This window comes from Gorilla gorilla, chromosome 7 (assembly GCF_029281585.2).
Source record: "Gorilla gorilla gorilla isolate KB3781 chromosome 7, NHGRI_mGorGor1-v2.1_pri, whole genome shotgun sequence".
NCBI classification, from domain to species: domain Eukaryota; kingdom Metazoa; phylum Chordata; class Mammalia; order Primates; family Hominidae; genus Gorilla; species Gorilla gorilla.
Window position 1 is genome coordinate 26,002,216 of NC_073231.2, and position 6,689 is coordinate 26,008,904.

The 6,689-nt window shown below is 48.7% G+C and overlaps 1 protein-coding gene across 1 annotated transcript in view; it reads right to left on the bottom strand.

Annotated features, from left to right (window-relative positions):
• Window positions 1-6,093, bottom strand: part of GFRA2 (GDNF family receptor alpha 2) — a 121,793-nt gene extending 115,700 nt beyond the window's left edge. The window contains exon 1 of the mRNA XM_055348262.2: window positions 5,935-6,093. The gene's annotated coding sequence lies outside the window, so the exon portion shown is untranslated. The remainder of the gene's footprint in view (window positions 1-5,934) is intronic.
• Between the last annotated feature and the right edge of the window lie 596 nt (window positions 6,094-6,689).

Genomic DNA, 6,689 nt, shown 5'->3' on the forward strand with positions numbered 1-6,689 from the left:
TCTGTTTTTCACTTCCAGAAGAGTACTCAATAAATTACATTAAATATTCAACACTTTGTTATAAAATAGGCTTTACGTTAGATAACTTTGCCCAGTTGTAGGCTAATATAAGTGTTCTCGGCACACTTAAGGTAGGCTAGACTAAGCTATGATTTTTGGTAGGTTAGGTATATTAAGTGCATTTTTTTGAGATAGTGTCTTACTCTTTTCACCCAGACTGGAGTACAGAGGCACGATCATAGCTCACCGCAGCCCAGGACCCTGGACTCAAGCGATCCTCCTACCTCAGCCTCCTGAGTAGCTGGGACTACAGGCATAAGCCAACATACCTAGCTAAATTTTTTTTAACTTTTGTAGAGATGGGGTCTTGCTGTGTTGCCTAGACTGCTCTTGAACTCCTGGGTTCAAGTGATGCTCCCACCTCTGCCTCCCAAAGCACTGGGATTACAGGTACAAGCCACCATTCCTGGCCTAAATGTATTTTTGATTTATGATATTTTCAATTTACAACAGATTCATTGGGAAATAACTCCACTGTAAATAGAGGGGCACCTGTTCTCAAAGTAAACTTTTTGTATCCACACATAATGATATGTCATCATATTTTCTCAGGGTGTTGGTTCTATCTTCCTATCTCAAAGACAGCTACGATGTCGCTATTGGTCACTTCAAGCTTCCTAAAAACAGAAACCATATCTTTCTCATTCATCCTTGTATCTCTTGTACCTAACGTAATCCCATAGTCCCTTATAAGTATTTATTAAAGGAGCAAATTACTCATACTTTTCTGTACAAATCTGTATTGGTTTGCTCACGCTGCTGCTATGGTTTGAATGTCCTCTCCAAAACTCATATTGAAATGTAATTGTCATTATAGTAGTATTCAGCACTGAGATCATTGACAGCCCACATGAATGGATTAATGTCATTATTGAGACAGTGGGCTCATTACTGCAACAGTGGGTTTGTTACATAAGTAAGTTCAGCCACCTCTTGCTGTCTTGCTCACTCTCACCCTCTCTTGCCTTCCACTTTCCTCCATGGGATGACACAGCATGAAGGCCCTCACCAGATGCCAGCACCAAGCTCTTGTATTGCAGCCTCCAGAACCATAAGCCAAATAAACTTCTATTCTTTGTAAACTACCCGGTCTGCGGTATTCTGTTATAGCAGCAGAAAACAAACCAAGACAGCTTCCATGACAAAGTACTGTAAACTGGGTAGCTTAAATGGCAGAAATTTATATATATTCTCACAGTTCTGGAGGCTGGAATTCTGAGATCAAGGCTTCTCTGAGGCCTCTCTCCTTGGCTTGCAGATGGCCACCTTCTTGCTGTGTCCTCACATCGCCTTTCCTCTGTGCATGCACACCCCTTGTGTCTCCTCATGTGTCCAAATTACTCTTCTTATAAGAACTCTAGAGAAAACATAGAAGAAGATGACCAAGTCCCATCCTACAGGTGCTTACAAGAAAGGATACTGGGAGTGTAAGCCACATACCGACTTGGGAAAGTTGACTAATTCCTTCCTATTTCAATTCCCTGTCTGTAACATGGACATCATAACGCCTCTCTCTCCATCATGCCAATGCTAGAAGCATAAAATGAGACTGTGCTCTGATAAGAAAAATTACTATGCAGATGCAGATTGGATTAGGGCCCACCCTAATGACCTCATTTTAATGTAATCATCTCTTTAAAGACCCTTCCTACAAATAAACTCATATGAGGTAGTGTGTGTCAGGGCTTCCACATATGAATTTTGAAGGGAACTAGTTCAGCTCATAACACCTTCTCACTCCACAATGCCAACCTCAGGGCTGGGCACATATTAAATATTTAACACATCCTCCGAAATTGGTAGACATTCCATTTTCTCTGGGGGAAGGGCTCATCTTTGTGGCCTGAGTTCCTAGTCCTGCACAGACCCCTGAAAAACTCCATGGTGGAATATTTAAGGCAAACCCTCTTGTCATGTCGGCTCCCACATCCTAATGGCTCTGTTATTTTTGAAATCACTTTAGAGCAGCACTGAATAGAGATGGTGATTTCTTGCATTTGCATAGCAATTTTTCTTATCAGAGCACAGTCTCATTTTATCCTTCCAGCACTGCTATGATGGAGGAAGAGGTGTTATGATGTCCATCTTATGGACAGGGAATTGAAATAAAAAGGAATTAGTCAACTTTCCAAAGTCAGAGTAAGCCTGGTATGTGCCTTTCACTTCCGTTAACCCTCCTTATGAACCCCTGTAGGACGGGACTTGGTCATTTTCTTCTCTGCAGCTGAGCCTCCAGCGCAGGTCCAGGCACAAAGGGTATGCTCAGGGAGGTTTGGCATTAATAATAACAGAGCTGCTGGAAGAGCCTCTATCCAGAGGAGCTGAAGTCTCAGGACTGACCACCACCCAGCCACCCAAATCCCCTCCAGCAAAACAAGCCCTTGGGCCCTAGGGCCACATGGATGGCCCGCTTCAGGGTCTGAGCTTCCCACACCCGAGCTGCGTTTCAGTGAAGGCCCTGAAGCCAAGGTTGAATTGAAAATGAGTCTGGAAATATATCTATTATCACTTCCACACTGCTACGAGTGACAATAAGGAAAATGAGTTTACGATACAATTGCAAAGTGATTTCACATATTATTTATTTCTACCTCTTTTTATCACGGGTATTTTTAGAAGCTGCCTCAAATGCATTGTGGAATGAAGGAGGGTATGAATTTTAAAAATACACTATCTCATTTCCTCCTTGGGTCCATGTTTCAGAGTGGATAACGAGGGTAGTGTGCCCATTTAGCAGACGGGTAAAGCAAGGCAGAGAGAGGCCAAGTGTCAGCCCAACATCACGCAAGGAGTAAGTGAATAAGCTAGGCCTAGACCCGCACTCCATGCTTTTTCATGTTTGTCGCTGGCTGCTGTGGGAGGAACACTGAGGAACCGGACCAGGAAAGAGCCCTTCTAAGGGCAGGAGAGAAAGGAGTGCATGTCCGCTGCAGATGTATCTCCTTTGGCAGAGTTTTTGAACAATTTGTATCTGTGTTTGTTTTTGTTTTTGGAAACGGAGTCTCGCTCAGTCGCCCGGGCTGGAGTGCAGTGGCGCGATCTCAGCTCACGGCAAGCTCCGCCTCCCAGGTTCACGCCATTCTCCTGCCTCAGCCTCCAGAGTAGCTGGGACTACAGGGGCCCGCCACCACGCCCAGCTAATTTTTTTGTATTTTTAGTAGAAAAGGGGTTTCACGGTGTTAGCCAGGATGGTCTTGATCTCCTGACCTCGTGATCCGCCCGCCTCGGCCTTCCAAAGTGCTGGGATTACAGGCGTGAGCCGCCGCGCCCGGCCAACAATTTGTATCTGAATGATTTTAGTTGAGGCCTGTACCCCCCAGTTCCCTACCTGGCCCCTGCATCATCGCACTGTGTTGCCCACGCTTTTGTGTTGCTGTCTGGCTGCTAATGGCTCTTGAGTTTGCAGCCTCTGTTTGGTCTTTGAAAAACAGCCTTGCAGTAACTTCCTTGGGAAGCCCAATGGCACCAGGGGTGGGAGAGGTCTTTAGCTATAGAACACGGCCCAGGAAGGGAAATAGGGGAACAGCAAATGCAACATCACCCACACCCTCACCCAACAACATACATTTGCAGCAGCTGATGGCATCCAGTACCTTAAGCCACCAGATGTTGCTTCTACAGTCCTGGGCAGAACTGGAACACATATTTCACCCTCCTAGATCATCTCCCAACGCATGATCTGAAATAGGCTGCAGAATAAACAAGCCTTGGTCTCTCACCAGCTCAGCTCAAGGAGAACTTGTGAGCCTTACAGGCTCCATAAAAAGCCAAATGCAAAAGCACATGGCAGATGATCCAACCCCTCCCACACCTGAGCCACCACCACACCACTTCCAGCTTTCTTCTCTGATGAACACAGGAGCCCCAAACCCAAACCTGCCCCCAGACACCATCCACAACGGTGGACTGTGGGAGTGGAAGTGACCCACAACATGCAATCCTTCCCCACTTCCTCCCTAGCACCCCCTCCAGCTTGGGGGAGGTCAGCCTCCTCCCTCTGCCCACCCCCCTCACTGACCTGGAGCCGTAGCCCCACAATCCCGTCAAGTCCTCCCCTCCTGGACAGAGTCCTTCCTGGGCTTTTGCTGCCAATAGAGATCAAAATCTATGACCACTTGGTGCCAGCTCCTTGGCATGCTCAGAATACAAAAGAACTGGGCCACAGGGAAGCAGAGAAATGGCAAGTCCTGGCTGGCACTGAGGGTAACGGAGGCATCAAAGGAGCTGTCACTCAGAGACCCCATCTCAGTGGCTGTGATGGCAGCAAGGGCCTAGGATATGCCATCATGGGAGGGGGCTGCAGGCACTCAGTGGAGCCAATGGTAACAGTAGAGATGTCAGGTACAGAGCCTGAATTCTCAGGGACTCTATGGGAAAAAAAGGAGTTGGTGCAGGCTTCTGGAAAGGGGGCCCCTGGAATGAAGTGAGGTGGGCACTGAGGCGTAAGTGAGGCTCCTATCCTGGGAACCAGACTTGGTGGGCTGCAGAGGAGCCCCCAGCAACCCAGCAACCCCCACAACCAGGCCACCAGCCTATGGGTATAAAGGAAGTCACGTTTCCCAGCAACTCTAGAAGAAGCACCTGGGGAGCCACCTGGCCTCCCATCAGGGAAAGGGGCTGCCTCTTGACAGCCTCGCAGAAGTGCTTGACACTCTTGTCCTCTCCAGAAAACCGATTTTTAAATCACACTGATCTCAAAAGCAGGCCTGTGGCTGGCCCTCCTGGGCCCCAGGCGAGAAGGGGAGCAGCCTGCAAAGAACAAGGGCCAGGACACAGCCGGCATGGGCAGCCACCTCCTCAGAGGCCTTTAGGGCCCCTGTGGAGGCCCAGCCAGCAGCATCCCTCTGTACTTTCTGCCTCGGACCTACCCTGGAACAGAAGCAGGAATCGGCCTCCCGGTGAGGCATCCTCACAGCGGGTCTTTGCATCGGCCAGACCTGGACTGAGATTGAGAGGCAGTGTCTCCCCTGGAACTCTAACCCCTGCTAAGTTCCCAAGCAGGAGATCCTAACATGTGACTTTACCAGCTCTTAGAGAACTCGGGATGGGTTTTCCCAGGCTGGATCAGAGGCCTTTTAAATGCCCTTCCTAGAATTAAATCCCCAACCATTTCTCCCTGGCAACAAGAAATCAAACTAGTAGGCAGGAACCCAAGGCTCTGGTGCCTCCCGGGTCCTCCATCCACCTAGGGCACTCCGGTCAGAGGAACAGTCTTGGCTTGAGCTTTACATTCCCCATGTCCTGGGCCCTTTGTCACAGGCTCTTCAAAGTCCAGGGACCCTGGCCTTCTCCTGCATACCAGTCCTCCCCCCGCCTTCCCCACAGGCTGTCCTAACAGATAGCTTCCCCTGCAAGTGAATGGAGATCTGCCCCCGCGCCCCCCAACCCCCAACCTCCAGCCCCCTCATTGCAGAGAAAGGCTTGGCTCTTGTTTTCTTTTAACTTAAAACAACACTTCTGGACTCACAGGAAGTTGTAAAAATAGTACAGAGCAATCTCACAGACCCTTGCCCATTTTCCCTGAGTTACAATTTACATAACTATGCTACATCAGGAAACTGACTTGGTTACAATGTGTGTCTATAGTTCTGTGCCCTTTGATTACTTCACCAACACTGAAAATCAAGATTGGCAACTCTTCCCTCTCCATATAGATCCCGCCATCCTGCACTCCCCCCAGCCCCTGGCTATCACCCATCTGTGTTCTCTGTCATTTTGTCATTTCCAGTCTCTGCCCCTACTGAAGCGTGTGGCCATCCGAAACCACCTTGGAGACGGGGTAGATCCCAGCTGATCAGAGCAGGCAGTCCTGGGACAGAAATGGCCCAGGAGAAAGGGAACCCAGTCTCACTTGGATGCAGACAACTCACATACCTGGCACCTGTGTGCCGCAACTCGGCCCTCATCTGCCAGCTTCTGCCGGCCTGATGGCGCATTGTCCCGTTCCAACTCCAGACCCATGGTTGCTCTTGCCGGGGCCTCAGCTGCTGGCTCCACTCCCCTCCTGCGGGCCCCTCCCGCACCCTGCTCTCTGCTGCCCCCATCAGGCAGCCTGCGCTCAGAGCATCCCGGCCGCAGGATTTTAATTCGAAATTCTCCCAAGTCATGCTTCTCCCATACTGTACCTACATAATTCACTTTTATTACCTAAATATAGGGCTTAATATTTGGTCCTGTTAAATTTCATCTTGTTTGTTTCAGGCATCCTTTCAGCTTCTCAGGATGCTTTCAAATCCTCAGCTATCTCTCTGAACTTCAATTATCTCTTCTGTCATCTAGAAATTTAATCATCCTGCTGTCTGTATCTTCGTCCACGTCACAGATAAAATCGTCGAATTGAGCAGGGCTTAGAACAGAGTGTTCTGGTACAATACTAGGTGCCCCTTCTAGAGGGGAAAGAGTGAGATTTGGGATCCCAGCAACCCCTTTACAAACCATTATTCAGCAGCTCTAAATCCACCCAAGTGAGCTGCCAACCAGACTTTATTTTTTTCATTTATTCATGAGGCTGCCAGGAAAGATTTTGCACTGCTTGCTCACAGACGGACCAGCCCACTTGAGTCCCCACCCACTTAGCCAAGGGTCTAATTCCCAGAAGCTCCCAAGAACACCTAGGCTTGTATACACTT